Source organism: Dermacentor albipictus, chromosome 1 (assembly GCF_038994185.2).
Source record: "Dermacentor albipictus isolate Rhodes 1998 colony chromosome 1, USDA_Dalb.pri_finalv2, whole genome shotgun sequence".
NCBI lineage: Eukaryota > Metazoa > Arthropoda > Arachnida > Ixodida > Ixodidae > Dermacentor > Dermacentor albipictus.
The window spans coordinates 512,056,263-512,072,636 of record NC_091821.1 but is presented as its reverse complement, the minus strand read 5'-3'; positions in this window follow the sequence as shown (position 1 = coordinate 512,072,636).

Below are 16,374 nucleotides of genomic sequence, written 5' to 3'. Positions count from 1 at the left end.
TACACACAATGCTGTACACTAGGGGTCAAGTTTTTTTTAATTACAATTTGTTGACTCTATTTGTTCTTTTGTTGCATCTCAGATTAGGAATGGCTATCATAGTTGGCATCATTTACCCATATTGCACACAATGTGGATGATATGTACTTTCAATATATGGCCACCATAAATATTGCTACGGAACAGTATTTGCGATCACGAAGAGACGAGCAAAGTGAAGATGACGACGACGATCAGAGGCTAGCGCGGGCTGTTGCCTCTTGGTCAAGTGCGGCGTATTTTCTTGTAAATATACTTGTATATAGCTTTTCGTCTGCGTCAATTCCTACGTAACATATCTGGTGGAGGTGGACGTTACCTGTACCTCGTCATGCAGCTTCGCAGTGGACGGTACGGCGAGCCTTCCTTCATGGCTCCCGGCGACGACAACTCGACTCCGCCGGCTCCGACACCTGGTGCCACTTCGACGATCTACATCACTCTCCCCGCTCCCTGTGATCCTGGCGTATCCTCGGGCAAAGATGGGAAAGACGTCGATGACTGGATCAGCCTGTATGAACACGTCAGCCGCAATAACCGGTGGGACCCTACTATTATGCTTGCCAACGTAGTCTTTTACCTCGGTGGCACACCTAGAGTTTGGTATCGCACGCACGAAGATGAGCTCACCAGTTGGGATTCACTTAAGACAGCTTCGGGACTTGTTCGGCAACCCCTACGGTCACCAACTTGCCGCGCAGAAGGCGCTTTCTGGCCGTGTGCAGACGTCAACAGAGCCCTATGTCACGTACATTCAGGACGTCTTGGCTCTGTGCCGCAAAGTTGACACCCACATGACTGAGTCAGACAAGTATTCCCACATACTCAAAGGCATTGCCGATGACGCCTTCAACTTGCTCGTGTGCAACAACGTGGCGTCGGTGGATGCAGTTATAAAAGAGTGCCGCCGCCTGGAACTCGCTAAAAGTAGTTTGCCCGGCTGCCCAACACCCCAGCGACATCTTCCTGTGCGGACGCCCCTCGTCTCAACAACAATGGCGATGTTACCAGGATCGTCCGGCGTGAGATCGAGGCCATGAGCCATCCTAAAAAGGATGGCTCATGGCGCTTTTGCGTGGATTATCGGTACCTGAACAGGGTTACCAAAAAGAACGTGTATCCCCTACTTCGGACTAATGACGCCCTTGAATGCCTCCACGGTGCTCCCTATTTCTCCTCTATTGACCTCTCCGGCTACTGGCAGATTGCCGTGGACGATCTCGACCGCGAGAAGATTGCTTTTTTAACAGCCGACGGTCTTTATCAATTCAAAGTGATGCCGTTCGGTCTATGTAACGCCCTTGCCACTTTTGAACGAATGATGGACTCCCTTCTTCACGGTTTCCAATGGCCCACGTGCCTGTGCTACTTGTACGACGTTATAGTACTCTTCCCCAACGTTCGCTACGCACCTCGAGCGCCTCTCAGTAGTCCTGGACGTTTTTCGTCGAGGCGGTCTGCAACACAATGCATCAAAGTGCCAATTCGGTCGTCACCAGATTACCGTCCTTGGACATCTCGTTGACGCGAACGGAGTGTAACCAGACCCAGGAAATATCCATGCTGTTGCGCACTTCCCTGTTCCGAAGTGTGTCAAGGATGTGCGCAGCTTCATCGGCCTTTGTTCGTACTTCCGCCGTTTCGTGAAAAATTTCGCCGTCATAGCACGACCACTAACCGAGCTTTTGAAAAAAGACGCCCTTTTCCAGTGGGGCGATAACGAGGCCTCTGCATTCTCTCATCTAATCGACCTTCTCACAACGCCTCCCGTTCTGGCCCATTTCGATCCTTCTGCGCCTACCGAAGTCCGTACTGATGCCAGTGGTCACGGAATTGGCGCAGTACTGGCACAACGCCAGCGCTGCCACGACCGTGTTATCGCTTACGCCAGCCGGCTCCTCTCACCCGCGGAGTGCAACTATTCCATCACTGAGCGTGAGTGTCTCGCCCTAGTTTGTGCAGTTGCGAAATTCCGCCCATACTTATAATGCCTACCCTTTTCCGTTGTCTGAGACCACCACACGCTTTGCTGGTTATGCTCACTGAAAGATCCTACCTGAAGACTTGGTCGCTGTGCTTTACGCCTCCAAGAATATTCGTTCTCTGTCACCTACAAATCTGGCCGACTACACAAGGACGCTGACTGCCTGTTTCGCTACCCGGTAGACGAGCCTGACGACGCAGACAGTAGTAGCGCGAACGGCATTTTCTCTGTGTCTGCCTACGCTAACATCGCCGATGAGCAGTACCGAGACCTATCGCTGCGAGCACAAATCGAGCGTCTGCGCTGTACACCTGCCGACGCATCGGTTCGCCGATAAGTCATCCAGGGTGGCATTCTGTATTGAAGGAACTTCCTTCCTGACGGCTCTGATCTTCTTGTCGTGCCAAAACATCTACGACAGTCTGTGCTCTTTAAGATGCATGACGCACCCACTGCAGGACATCTTGGGTAACCCGCACGTACGACCGCGTCCACCGCCGCATCTATTGGCCTGGTCTCGCTCGCTCCGTCCGACGCTATGTTGCTACCTGTGATCCCTGCCAGCGTCGGAAAACACCTCAGGTGCCACCTGCCCGTCATCTCCAGCCGATCGCCGTCCCTGTGGAAGCGTTCTTTCGTGTTGGATTAGACCTCCTCGGTCCCTTTCCCACGCCATCCTCTGGGAACAAATGGGTAGCCGTCGCAACTGATTACGTCATCCGATACGCTATGACGAGGGCTCTCCCTACCAGTTGCGCCACTGACGTCGCGGACTTTCTCTTGCGTGACATTATCTTGCTTCATGGCGCCCTGCGACAGCTGATTTCTGACCGTGGTCGAAACTTCCTCTCGAAAGTTATCGCCAACATTGTGCGTTCCTGCTCCATTCAACACAAGCTGACTACCTCATACCATCCTCCACGCACGTACCTAGGATTTTTTTTCGGGAGGGGGGGGGGGGGTGCAAGCCAAGGTAGCTTTCCTATGCGAATGAGGGGGGTTACCTTTAATAGTACAAATGTGAATAACGCCCACCATTCGCCATAAATAAGCGTAAACCCACAAAAGAGAAATGAACTAAGGTGTATGTTACAGGTACGCTAGTGAAAAGACGGGGAATGCGGGAGATGGAAATTCAAGACGATGAGCAAAACGTGAACAAGGTGAATGCAGGAGCCAACGTTTCGACAAGTGGACTTGTCTTCTTCAAGGCGACGTATGCTTTCCTCGCCACAGTATATATAGGTGGGGTGAAGTTGAGAGTATGACGGAAGCCCGTCTGGTCGGGATGATGCATACTTAAATGTAAGAGGTCTGGACACCAACCAAAAATGGTTTAAAAGAGTTATTTACGTTTCGGCTCCCCCACGGGAGCCTTGTTCACAATGAAAGAAGCGGCAGAACTGGCGCCCGTTTTTATGTGCGTCTCAAAACATGATTAAGGCACCTGGCATACATGGGCGGCAGATTGCCTTCGTTGCGATTAAGAGTGTGCGCCGTGGTTTGGATGATTAGGGATTCAAGATAAAGACGCGAAGATGTGATGTGGCTGCGCAGTGTTCGGCAAAGGCATTCGATGTAACGTGTCGTTTCTGGACGTCATTCATGTGTTGCTTAAGTCTTGTTTTGATGTTGCCGGATTCACCGACGTAGACATACCGACAATCCGCACATGGAATGACATACACCACGCCTGGGAACTTGTCCTTTTCCAAAGGGTCTTTCACATGCACGAGCTCGCGTCTAAGTTTCCGGGAGGGCACGTGCGCAGCCTGCACGTGATATGACCGCAGGACGCGCGTAAGAGTCTCGATTATGCCGGGGACGTACGGAATCGAAGCCCGTCTTTTGGAGGGTCCAGGCTGGGTGGGTACTGTGCGAGCCAGCTGGCGCCCTACTGAGTCAATGACGTACTCAGGGTATCCACAAGCCATTAATTCCCTCCGCACAAGTGCATTGTCCGCCATGTGGTCTTCCGCTGTTGTGCACACGTTTTTTGCCCGACGAAGAAGAGAGCCGACAACAGACCTCTTTTGCGAAGCAGGGTGCACCGATCTGTAGTTTAGGTAGCGGCCCGTGTGAGTGTGCTTCCTAAACACCTTGAATAAGAGGTTTGGCCCATCTCGCTGCACAAGGGTGTCCAGGAACGGCAGTTGCCCTTCAGATTCCACTTCAACGGTGAACTTGATTGCTGCTTGTATATTGTTTAGGTGAGCCGTGAAAGGGTCAAGGTTTTTCCTTTGCACAATACTGAAACAGCCGTCGACATACCTGAGGAAGACTTTAGGTGCCGGTGTAAACGAGGACAACGCTTGAGCTTCTATAGCCTCCATTGTTAAGTTAGCTACTGTGACCGAAATCGACGCACCCATTGCTGCTCTGTGTACTTGCCGATAAAATTTCTTCTGGAACGTGAAATACTTGTTTGATAGGCAAAATTTTAGTAGCCTACCTAGGTCATGCACATCGATGGGGGATATGTCAGGCAACGTCGGGTCTTCGTCAAGGGCGGCGACGCAAACTTCCACGGCCATGTCTATTGGTACGCTTGTAAACAGTGAGACCACGTCAAAAGAAACTAAGACTTCGTCGGGGTGGACGCTTGTCCCTCTAACCTTTTCAATGAAGTCGTACGTGTTGCGTATGTGCGTGGCACGTTTTCCAACTAGTGGCGAAATGATTCTGTGAAGAAAATTTGACAGATTTTGGAGCGGCGAACGTGTGAAGTCCATAATGGGGCGCAGGGGAACATCGGGCTTGTGCACTTTCGGTAGGCCCACCATCTTTCAACAAATTTGATGTTACCTGATCCTCCCCAGCTGCCTTCTCCCTTTGCATAGCTCCCAAGGCTTTCTTTACGTCTTCCGGTGTTACTTGTGGGATGTCAAATTTCTCTAGATTATTCCCTGTTCCGTTATCGTCGTGGGTGCCACTGGTACTGGATAAATCTTTATAGAACTCCTCAGCCACTTGAACTATCTCATCCATATTAGTAATGATATTTCCGGCTTTGTCGCTTGACGCGTACATCTGATTCTTGCCTATTCCTCGTTTCTTCTTCACTGCTTTTATGGTTCCTCCGGTCCTGACAGCTGGTTCAATTCTATCCATATTATACTTCCTTAGGTCAGCTGTCTTACGCTTGTTGATTAACTTGGAAAGTTCTGCCAGTTCTCTTCTAGCGGTAGGGTTAGAGGCTTTCATACATTGGCGTTTCGTAATCAGATCTCTCGTTTCCTGCGATAGCTTACTGGTGTCCTGTCTAACGATGTTACCACCGGCTTCTATTGCACACTCCTTAATGATACCCATAAGATTGTCGTTCATTGCTCCAACACTAATGTCCTCTTCCTGAGTTAAAGCCAAAGTATTTAAATACGCTCTTTAAGAGTTTACTGTTAAGACCTGTGTTCACTTCATTTCAGTTGCAATTTGTGAAGTAGGTAGCAAGAGTGTGTAGCTTTAGTGCATCTGCTGTTGACAGAGCTAAGCTGACATGAAGGTGAAAGGGCATCCCTACATACATCAACCCAACGTAAAGATATAGCTTGATAAATACATGTGGAGCTTGAAAGGTGAAATAAAGGTCAGCAGGATTATCTGGTAATGTGGCACGCGCAATACAGCTGGGGTACAACATACAGCTTACTTTGCAATTACTCATTTGCTTCTTGCTTTCTTTCTGCGGCATAAGTCTACATGCCATAGTGTTATTTATCTTCATAACATCATAAAGAAATTGCAATTCATTGCTCCACCAAAGGCACCATCATCCAGCTAAACCTTTCTTGATATAAAGCTTCTCATCCTGGTCCCTACATATGATAGCTTTGAGAATGTCTTTCCGCACAAACTTGTCACATGAATGGTAGAAAGAAGGTCAAGAACGCAACATAAGTCTTTAAAAACTGATTTGTCTAGTGCAGTATCATTTTACGGTCCTGGCTTTCTTGATGCCAGTTTGGGACTTAAGAAGCTGCAGCTTAGCATGCAAGGTGTCGAGGAGGAGGAGGAATGAACATTTATTTTGAGAAACAGCGAGAAAGTGTTCTTTCTTCGCCCTAGGTGGCCGGCTCTCTTAGTCCAGAAAGCCTTTGGCTAATGCCGCAGCCCCGGCCCGGTCCAGCAGACTTCGCTGATCTTCCAGGCTCTGTGCCTTTAACATTGCCTCCCAGGTTTCTTCGATCGCTTGTAGCGGTTCTGATGCATCATCTTGATTGTTGTCCTCGCAACACCATGTGTTGGTGTGCCCACACCGCGAGGTACCAGACACCATGTGTTGGTGTCTGGTACCTCACAATACCGGCATAGGTATCAGAATTAGGTGGAGTGCATCCGGTGCATGATAATTCCATGGACATACGTATTCGTTTGTAGTCTGCGAAGGGCAGTGGCTTCTTCCTTGCTTAATTTCGGATGTGGTACAGGATCTTCTCCTTTTTCCAGTCGGTAATGTTGCAATATTGCGGCGTAGTTGATGGGAACGTCCTCCACCCTCGTCGCTTTCCGGAGACCGTGCGGCAGAAAATCCCGGCTGGTATGCTCTCGGGCGACAGCATGTGCTGCTTCGTTTCCTGCCAGGTGTTCGTGGCCTGGGGTCCAAGCGACGTAGGTTTCGGGTAGTTCTTGACACCTAGTTATTTCTTTTAGAATCTTCACTGCTGCGGCAGAAATTCGGCCTTTTCGTAGGTTTCTACATGAAGTTTGCGAGTCGCTCAAGATGATTGCTCTGTCTTTACATGTGGCGATGCCGAGGATAATGGCCACTTCCTCCGCCGTTTCTGGATTTCTGGCCGGTATGGTGGCAGCGACTAGCTCATTCCGTTGGTTGTTGGTCACGGTAATTGCGCATGCTCTTCTACCTGGGTATTTTGCCGCATCTGTATATCTCGTGTTGGGGTTCTTTGAGTATTTCTTGCTCAGCGCTCTAACTCTTGCTTGTCTTCTGTCTTTGTGGTATGCTGCATGCATGTTGCGAGGTATTTGAGCGACTGAGAGAGTAACGAAGTGGCGGTAATCGGGCTTTCGCGTCTGAGTCTGCTATGAAGTTTTCGCTGTATGCGAGTTTGCGAAGTACTGCTCTGCCTGTTTGAGTCAGCTTAAGGCGTTCCAGCTGGCTGGCTCTGTGCGCTTCACTCATTTCTTCCCAAGTGTTATGGAGGCCAAGTTTGAGGAGTGTCGTGGTTGAGGTCGTACTGCGAAGTCCTAGTGCGCTCTTCATTGCTTTTCTGGTGATGATGTTGAGTTTTTCAATTTTAGCTTTCTTGAGGAGTAGATACGGGGTTCCATATGTGATCCGGCTTATAAGGAGTGCCTGGATTAATTGGACCGTTTCTTGGTCTTTAAGTCCTGTTCTTTGGGTGGTTATACGCCGAATGAGACGGGTTACTTGTGTTAGGGTCTTCTGAAGCTTCGGAAGTGTAGCTGCGCCAGAACCATCTTTATGTATTATGAGGCCAAGGACGCAGAGGGACCCAACTTGAGGGATGTCGACTCCATTGAGTCTGACTTTGGGATCTGGGGCGACGTAGGCTGGTGGTCTTCCCCGGGTCCTTGCCTTGAGGATAAGTAGCTCTGATTTTTCGGGGGCGCACTAGAGACGGCATCTTGAGAAGTACTTTTCTATGTGATCGATTGCCTCTTGGAGGGTAGTTTGCTGTTGGTCGGTTGTGGGCGCTTTTGTCCATAACGTTATGTCGTCGGCGTATATTGCATATCCCAAACCCTCGATGCCATCGAGTTGGTGCTGGAGCCTAATCATGGCGAGATTGAACAGCAAGGGTGAAATGACCGACCCTTGTGGAGTTCCTTTGTTGGGCATTTCGAACCTGCCCAGGCAGCACACCAGCATTGGTCCAAGCATGGCCCAATGCTGGCAGAAATTGGTACCAATGTTGGACCAATGTTGGCATATTGGCAAAGTGCAACCCAATCCAATGCTGGCCCAACGTTAAAGCCAAGATTGGACCAATGTTATGCCAATGCAGCAGCCATTGTGCTGCCAGCGTAGGACCAGCGTTAAAGCCAAGATTGGACCAATGTTATGCCAATGCAGCAGCCATCGTAGGATTAGCGTTAAAGCCAAGATTGGGCCAATGTTATGCCAATGCAGCAGCCATCGTGCTGCCAGCGTAGGACCAGCGTTAAAGCCAAGATTGGACCAATGTTATGCCGATGCAGCAGCCATCGTAGGACCAGCGTTAAAGTCAAGATTGGGCCAATGTTATGCCAATGCAGCAGCCATCGTGCTGCCCGCGTAGGACCAGTGTTGAGCCATATCGTTGCCATTATTAATGCCAGCTTTGAGCCAATGCCCTTTGCATGACGAATATTCTAGATATGCTGGCTTTAGAGCACGCACATATTCTTACAGCAAACATTTTGCTAGCGGCATTTTTTGTAGCAATTGTCCCCTTACTGTCTTCCTCAATAGTAGCTAGGAAAGCTCGACAAAAAGATGTCAAGAAGCAGAAGTCATATATGATTGCAAATAATAATAAAAGAATACTGAAATTGACGTTTATGACAGTTTATTTGCGAATCAATTTTCACAAACAGGCATTTTCCGTGGACCTAGATGGGTGACGCTCGGTTATCTTCAAACAGTTTATTTACAGGCACTGCCCTCAGGATAGGAATTGGGCAAGGTGCCGAGGACGGTGGGCTGGCCAGGGGTTTCAGGGCAGGGAGCTGACGTCGGTAGGCAGGTTTGTCAGTGCTTGGATGACAGCGGGCTTATCAGGCCCCCGAGGAGCACGATAACGCGGTGGTTTCGTTGATATTGCCACCATATCCGATAGCGACTTCACCATTACTTGGAGGAAATGTTTGCACTGTAAAATGAAAAGAAACATTGTCAGAGATGTTGGTATGACAAATGTATGTGGGAGAGTTTTCATTTGAAAAATCGCCATACTGCAACAATATTATAAGTCTGAGCAGAGAGTTCGAAGGGGTGAATCAAGAAACGTTCTTGCAAGAGATTTGTCAAGTAACACTTCTTAATATTTCGACATATATGGCATACCTTGTACAAGGTGTGACGTAATATTTAGAACAGACATAAAATGCGCAGGATCTGTCCGCTTTGTTTACAGCTCACACCTAGTCAGCGTAGCACTTTAAAATTAAAAATTGCAGCAAAACCTGCTGCAGCACAAAAAGCCTAGTTTCAGACTGTGTAGACACAATGCGGCCTTCGTGCGAAATTTTTAATGTGGAAACCGAGAAGTTCCGTCAAGAAACACTAGTAAAAGAAGCATTTATTATACGAAAAGAAAGAAATACTGTCAGCTGGAAATGATGCTTGACCTATACCACTGAGAAGAAGCGTGGTTCCTCGGTATCACTAGCAGGAGGAGGAGGAGGAGAAACATTTATTTTAAAAAATAAAAGAAAGGACAAGCAGATGTCTTTCTGCTTGTGCGGGAGGCGCCCTTAGTCCAGGGCTCCTGCGGCTCTTGCTGTCTCCCGGGCCCGCCGCACCAGTTGCTGCTGGTTACGAGGGTCCGAACTAGTCAGCACGGCCTCCCACTGCTCGGGTGTGGGGTTGGGTATTTGCGGGGCCGCCTTCACGTTGGGGCACGCCCATGTGGTGTGATATAGGGAGGCGTAATCATTACAAAAAGGACATTTGTATGAATATAGTGTAGGGTGGATTGCGTGTAGTCTGCTTAAATGTGGGTATGTATTGGTTTGTAGTTGTCTCCATGTTACGGCGTCTTCACGTGAGAGGGTCTTGTGTGGAGGTGGGTATTGTCGTCTGTTCAATCTGTGGTGTTGTAGTATGGCGTTGTATTGTAAAGGTAAGGGCTCCATGGATGCGTCCGTATCCCTCTCTTGTGGCGCCCGGGTGGCATGAGCTCGGGCTACAGCGTGCGCACGCTGATTTCCACGGAGGGACTCGTGTCCTGGAGTCCACACTATTTCAACGTCCGGGAATGCGGAGGCCTGTTTGAGGAGTCGGTGGGCGATTGAAGATATTCGACCTCTCGCGTAGCTACGTCAAGCTGCCTGGGAGTCGGTAATAATTGTGATGTACTCTTTGGTCAGACTAGAGGTGATGGCCAAGGCGATGGCTGTCTCCTCCGCTACGAGGGCGCTGGCAGTGCGGACAGTCATCGAGACCACCTCTTGTAGGTTATAGTCGACAACGCTGGCCGTCATGGCTGCTTTTTGGGGGTACTGCGCGGCATCTGTGTATAGTGTGGTGGGGAGACTGCCATATCTTGTCTGTAGAGCTTTTGCACGAGCTTGGCGACGATCGGCATGATGTTCCGGGTGCATGCTTCTGGGGATAGGGGCTACCTTGATGTGCTCTCGCAAGTTGCGGGCCAGATGGATTGCTTTTTCGTGGCCTTTGCTGTGTGTGGGGTAGCCTAGGCGCGCTAGGACTGTTCTTCCTGCTGGTGTGAGGGCTAGTCGTTCTCGTTGGCTTGTGAGGTGGGCGTCTATAATTTCTCTTGTAGTATTATGCACTCCTAGGGCTTCAAGCTTGAGTGTCGCTGTTCCTGGGGGTAGGCCGAGCGCTTGCTTGTAGGCTTTCCGAAGAAGTACGTCTAATTGATCTATCTCCTTGGGAGTGAGGGGCAAGTACGGGGCAGCGTAGGCAATGCGGCTGATTATCAGGGCCTGGACGAGCTGTATTATGTCGTCTTCTTTCAGTCCGTATTGTTTGGTGGTGATACGACTGACCATTCGCATGATCTGGAAGGTGGTCTGCTTGAGACGTTGATGGTGTATGCGCCTCTGCCGTCCTGTTGTATGTGGAGTCCGAGAATGCGGACGCGGTTTACTGTGGGTATTTCTTTGTCGTCGAAGGTGAGTGTGATGTTTGGTAGTTCATTGAGTTTTCTTCGGGATTTCTGTCGAACGACTAATAGTTCTGACTTCTCGGGGGAGCACCGGAGACCACTTGATTTTGCATATTGCTGGACGACGTCGGTCGCTTGTTGAAGGGCGTCTTGTTTCTCTCCTTCGGAACCAGCGGTGGTCCAGATAGTGATGTCATCGGCGTATATTGCATGCCTGATTCCTGGTATTGCGTTGAGTTTGTCAGGTAATTTCATCATAGCAATATTGAAAAGGGTGGGTGATAGGACAGCACCTTGTGGGGTTCCTGTGTTGCGGGTAGGTAACGTCGGGGTTCTGAGAGAGCCAATGCCTATTGTGGCCGTGCGGTTGCTTAGAAAGGCGCGTATATAATTGTAAGTATTACGACCACAGTTCGTGAGGCTTAGGTTTGTAAGGATGGTATGGTGAGCCACATTGTCGAAAGCGCCTTTGAGATCGAGTGCTAAAATCGCTCCGGTGTTGTGCGGTGAGACGTGTTCAAGGACTTGTTCCTTCAGCTGAAGAAGTATGTCGTGGGTAGAAAGGTGGGGCCGGAATCCGAACATTGTTTCGGGAAAGAGGTCGCTGGATTCTAGGTAAGGTTGAAGCCGATTGAGAATGACATGTTCCAGAAGCTTGCCTAGGCATGAAGTCAGTGAAATTGGTCTCATATTTTCTAAGCTGGAGAGTTTGCCTGGCTTCGGGATGAGTATGATGTCCGCGTGCTTCCAGTCTGCTGGTAGTGTACCCGCTTCCCAGTGATGATTAAAGAGGTCAGTAAGAGATTGAATGGTGCCATCATCCAAATTGCGCAGGAGCTTGTTATTTATTTTATCCTTGCCTGGGGTGGTGTTTCGTGTGAGTGCATGGAGTGCTTGTTGCACCTCAGTGATAGTGATCGGCTTGTCGACGTCGTAATTGTCGCTCCCGCTGTAGGTTGGAGGTAGTCCTTGTGTGGGTTCGAAATCGCCTATGTACCGCGCCCGCAACTCCTCCAGGATTTCGTCATCCAGGGTGTCTACCAACCGGGAAAACCGGGAATTCTCAGGGAATTTGAACAGTCTGGAAAAACTCAGGGAAAACTCAGGGAATTTGTGCTTCTATCAGGGAAAATTAGCTGTAACTTTATTGAAAGGGAACGAAAGTCGTGTTAATGCTGGCTCCAGTAACAGAGGAATCGCAACGAATCGTCATTGACGCCGTGTCATCGGCACGATGTATTGCCAGAGTAGTTAACGACCGATTTTCTAGACGCCCGATTTTTCGGACATGCCCGATAATTTGCACGGTTTTGCGGCACCACCACGTACTCCATATAGTCAATGTATATTGCCCCGACTGCAGGTCTGAAATGGCATTAATCAAAGCCGCCACCGCCGCTATTTTGATTATCTCGCCGCCTCGAACCGGCACTCTCGCAGGCAAATCCGCAAATCCGTAACCACCACCGCGGCAACGTCAGGCCTAGCTGCTTCTATGTTCGCTATTAAGCTTCTTGCCGTGCGGTGCCATGTTTTTCATAGAAAGGATTCGCCGCTATCAATAATGGCACCGACTCCGCCTTTGTAATCCTAGCGATTGGCTTTGAAGCTCGCAGAGCACAGCGCGTTGCGTAATGCCAGTCTGCAAAGTTAGCTTCGCCTCGGTACACTAGTGTTGGGCGGTGAAGCATAACAAGCGTGGGAAGGGGGCAATTGTCGCGGGACACAGTATACATTACTTAATTACACATGCGTGCACGTCGTCTTCTGTCACAGTACAAGCCCTGATATGCCTAAAAAGCGTACTGGCAGGCCTTCAGAGCTTTTTGAGACGTGCCTGTGGTAATTTTAGCCCTTAAAGGCAGTTAAAGGCATGCATTAATTTTTTTCAGACTGCCCGTTTTTTTCATTTTTTTTTGCGGCCCCTCGGAAGTCCAAGAAATCAAATGTTGACTGTACAACTGACCAAGAGGATGCTTCAGATGATCCATGTGGTGAAAGCGTGGTAGAAGGTGGATGAGAACAGAAAGGACCGACGCACTGAGGAATTAACGGGAAAGGAAGGGTGCCGCCACCTTTTTGAAGGAGCTTGAGCTAAAAAAACTAAGTGATGGCTGATGCTGAGACACAGGTGTCCCTCATCCAAACCAAAATAAATTGTTTACGCAGTGAAACCCAACACTGAGATGTTGTGTACGGGCTGAGAGTATGTCAGGACAGTTGAGGTTGACTTCCCAGCTGCTGAAAGAGAACCTTAGTTGTGACATAGTTCAGGACCTCATACAGATGAGCTTGCTATCAGTTGATAGAAATAGCTGATATTAAAAAAATATTTACTTATGTATGCATCTCCTTTTCATTCGTATTTGAAAATGTTCGACTCAATTTGGAATGGGCTTTACCATTTCTTTCGCTGTGCATTTTACTAACACCTTCCTTCTGTTTTATTTTTAAATAAAATATATATTACTCCTTACTATTCAAACTGGATTAAGTCATTTTTTTGTTTCAGCATGCTTACTAGAGAGTGACAGCATCAGGCAACGTGGTGTCAGCCTGTCTGGACATAAAACAAAGATCTGACTCATTCAGGGAATTTCGCAAAGGTGCTCAGGGAAAACCTGGAAAACTCGGGGAATTTGGAAATGTCAACTTGGTGGACACCCTGTCATCTGAACCCGGATGGTTGTGGAGGATACGTTGGATTGTTTGCTGGCTAATTGCCTTGCTTTGTGTGGGGTCAAGAAGATGGCGTAGCAGCGACCATGTTTTGGCCGTGCTAAGATTACCCTGCAACTTGTTGCATAGTTGTCGCCAGTTGTGACGGGTGAGCTCCCCAGCATAAAATTCCGCGGTTGCCGTGAGTTTCGCTATACGTAGTTTCAATTTACGATTATGTTTTTGGCGCTTCCATCTCCTAACAAGGCCTCGACGTGCTTCCCAGAGGTGAAGAAGGTGTGGGTCTACGGCCGGTATGTCTGTGGTCAGTGTGATCTGTTTTGAATGTCTGGCTACGTCTTGATGGAGCTCTCGTACCCACTGCTCGAGATCCGTAATACCCGTTGAGGAGTCATCCGCTCGCTCTTTGCGAAAAGCTGTCCAATCTGTGAGTGTTGTCTTTTTTATCGGGTGGCGTGCATGCGTAACGTTCAATGTGGTGGCAAGTATGCAGTGGTCACTGCCCAGAGTTTCCTCCGTGTTGTGCCAGGCTGCTTGCTGTATCCCTTTAGTGAGGGTGAGGTCAGGGCATGTATCTCGGGAGACGCTGTTTCCTAGACGTGTGGGGTATGCGGGGTCTGTGAGGATGGTGAGACGATGCTGCTGTATCGTGCACTGGAGTGCAGTGCCTTTTGATGTGGCTGTCGTGTAGCCCCATGCCTGGTGAGCAGCGTTGAAGTCGCCTACAATCAGCAGACTAACATTTTTGGCTATGCCAATCGCTTTAGTGATCAAGTAGTCGAACTTGGCCTGCTTCTGCTTGGGTGGGCTGTATATATTCAGTATGAAAAGGCTCTTTCGGCGTCGTTGGAGCGGCAGGATCTCAATTAGGTTATGGTCGACGTCACTGCCGTCTATTGTGTGTTGTGTGGTTGTGAGCGTTTTAGCTGTAAGTGTGGCCACGCGGCTTTCAGGCGTGGTGGTATGTGTGTTGTAGCCAGATTGAGTTGGGTGTGTGCCTGTTTCCTGTAGTGCGATTACGCTTGGTGTCGTTTTAGCGTTACAGATGTACTGTCTTAGTGACCCTTGCTTGCGTTTGTAGCTGCGACAATTCCATTGCCAGATTATGAGTGGGTTTTCGTTCCTGTGGTTGGTTTTGCTATTCGTCCTGGCTGACGGGTGGATCGGCAGGGTGTCCCTGCTCTGCTTCCTGTTGTACTAGTGTTCTGACTTTCTTGCGTCGCTGATCTTTTGCGAGCCGCGTTTCTTCAATAACACTTGCCAGTTGCTGGATGCTTTGTTGCATTGCTAGAAGCTGCCGTTGCAGTACATCAACTTTCTCCTCGACTTGTGCGATTTCTGTCGGTTTTGCTGATTCCGCGAGAATCATAGGTTCAGAATGCTCCGAAGATGATGGCATTGAGGGTGCGGTTATTGGTGTGGAATGCTGAGTGTCAGTACGAGTCGCGTATAGTTCTGCAATCTGCGTGCGAAGTTTGTTGTTTTCTTCATGAAGGCGTTTGTTTTCTTCTCTGATTGCCTTTAGTTCAGCTAGAATTTGCAGTTGAACATCAGTATTGTGTATGGATGAAGAATTATGTGGTGCTGTGTGCAGACGTGATGAGAGGGTGTTGTCTTGGTGGACTGTGTGAGAGGGGAAAAGCCGTGCTGACCAGCTCACCGCTTGTGATCCCGGTACAGCAGGTCCGCTGAGGTTCCGGGTCCCTCCTTGTTGGTTCCGCGAGCAGGAGCGAGACCTGGAGCGGGAACGCCTCCGTTGCTGGTCTGTACGTGACCGAGACTTCGACCGTGAGTAGTCCCGGCGGCTGGTCCTTTGGGATGCTGAAGATGCCTTCTTCAGTCGATCAGGGCACTCCTTGGAAGCCGTAGGATGAGGCCCCTGGCATAAGGCGCACCGGGGGTGACAGGGGTGGTCCTGAGTGGGGTTCCGTGTACCACACTGGGGGCATAGGTTTGCTTCTGGAGTTGGGCATACATCAGTCCGGTGGCCGACTTGGTGGCAGATGCGGCAGAAATGCGTGGTTGTTCGGTATGGTTTGCATCGTACTTCACCGCTGTAGTATCGCACGTAGAAGGGTACAGCCTTGCCAGTGAATGTGATCACTGCCGCAGCGGTTTGTCCGAGCATGCGGGCATGTAAGATTTCTCGGCCAGGTGCATAGAGCCCGTTAAGGAGGACTTCTGTGGGAGTTCCTGCGGGAATGCCGTGAATGACCCCTTTGACGGAGCTGTCGGGTGCCGCCACGTATGCCGTGACTGCAAATTCTCGACCGCCCAGGTGAATTGTAGTGATGTGACGGATGCTCATAGCTAGCTCTTCGTTTGGTGTGCTAGCAATAGCGATGTTTTGTACTGGGTCAATTCTTACAGTAAGGGTCCGTACGTGCTCAGTAGTGGGGTGCTGACATGCCAGCTTGATGCCTTCAGCGACCTGTGGCGTGGTCCAGGTGGCAAGGTTGAGTCCCTCTCGGGGACGGATGATTACCTTGAGGTCGTTTCGAGGCAGCGGTGGGAGTCGGGGTTGTCGGTGAAACGATGGGTGTCGGGGTTGGAGGGGTGGATTGGTGGGAGTCGATGTTTTCTTCCGTCCGTACTTAACAGTGAGCCAGTCTCCACCGGCAGGTTCATCAGGAAGTGGGATTTGCGCGTGCTCGAGATGCATCTCGGTGCCATCACTGGTGGCCATTGGTGCACCGAACTGGGTCAAGGTCTTCGGCTAGACCGTACCCGTCGTTAGGCTTAGCTGGGCGGGCGCCTCTTGCAATGTTCAGAGTCCGGTAATTCGTGGAGCAAGCGACTCACAGTATAGCCTTGGGTGTCCACGTGTTCCGCTCGACGTAAGGAGTCGATTAAGGCTGG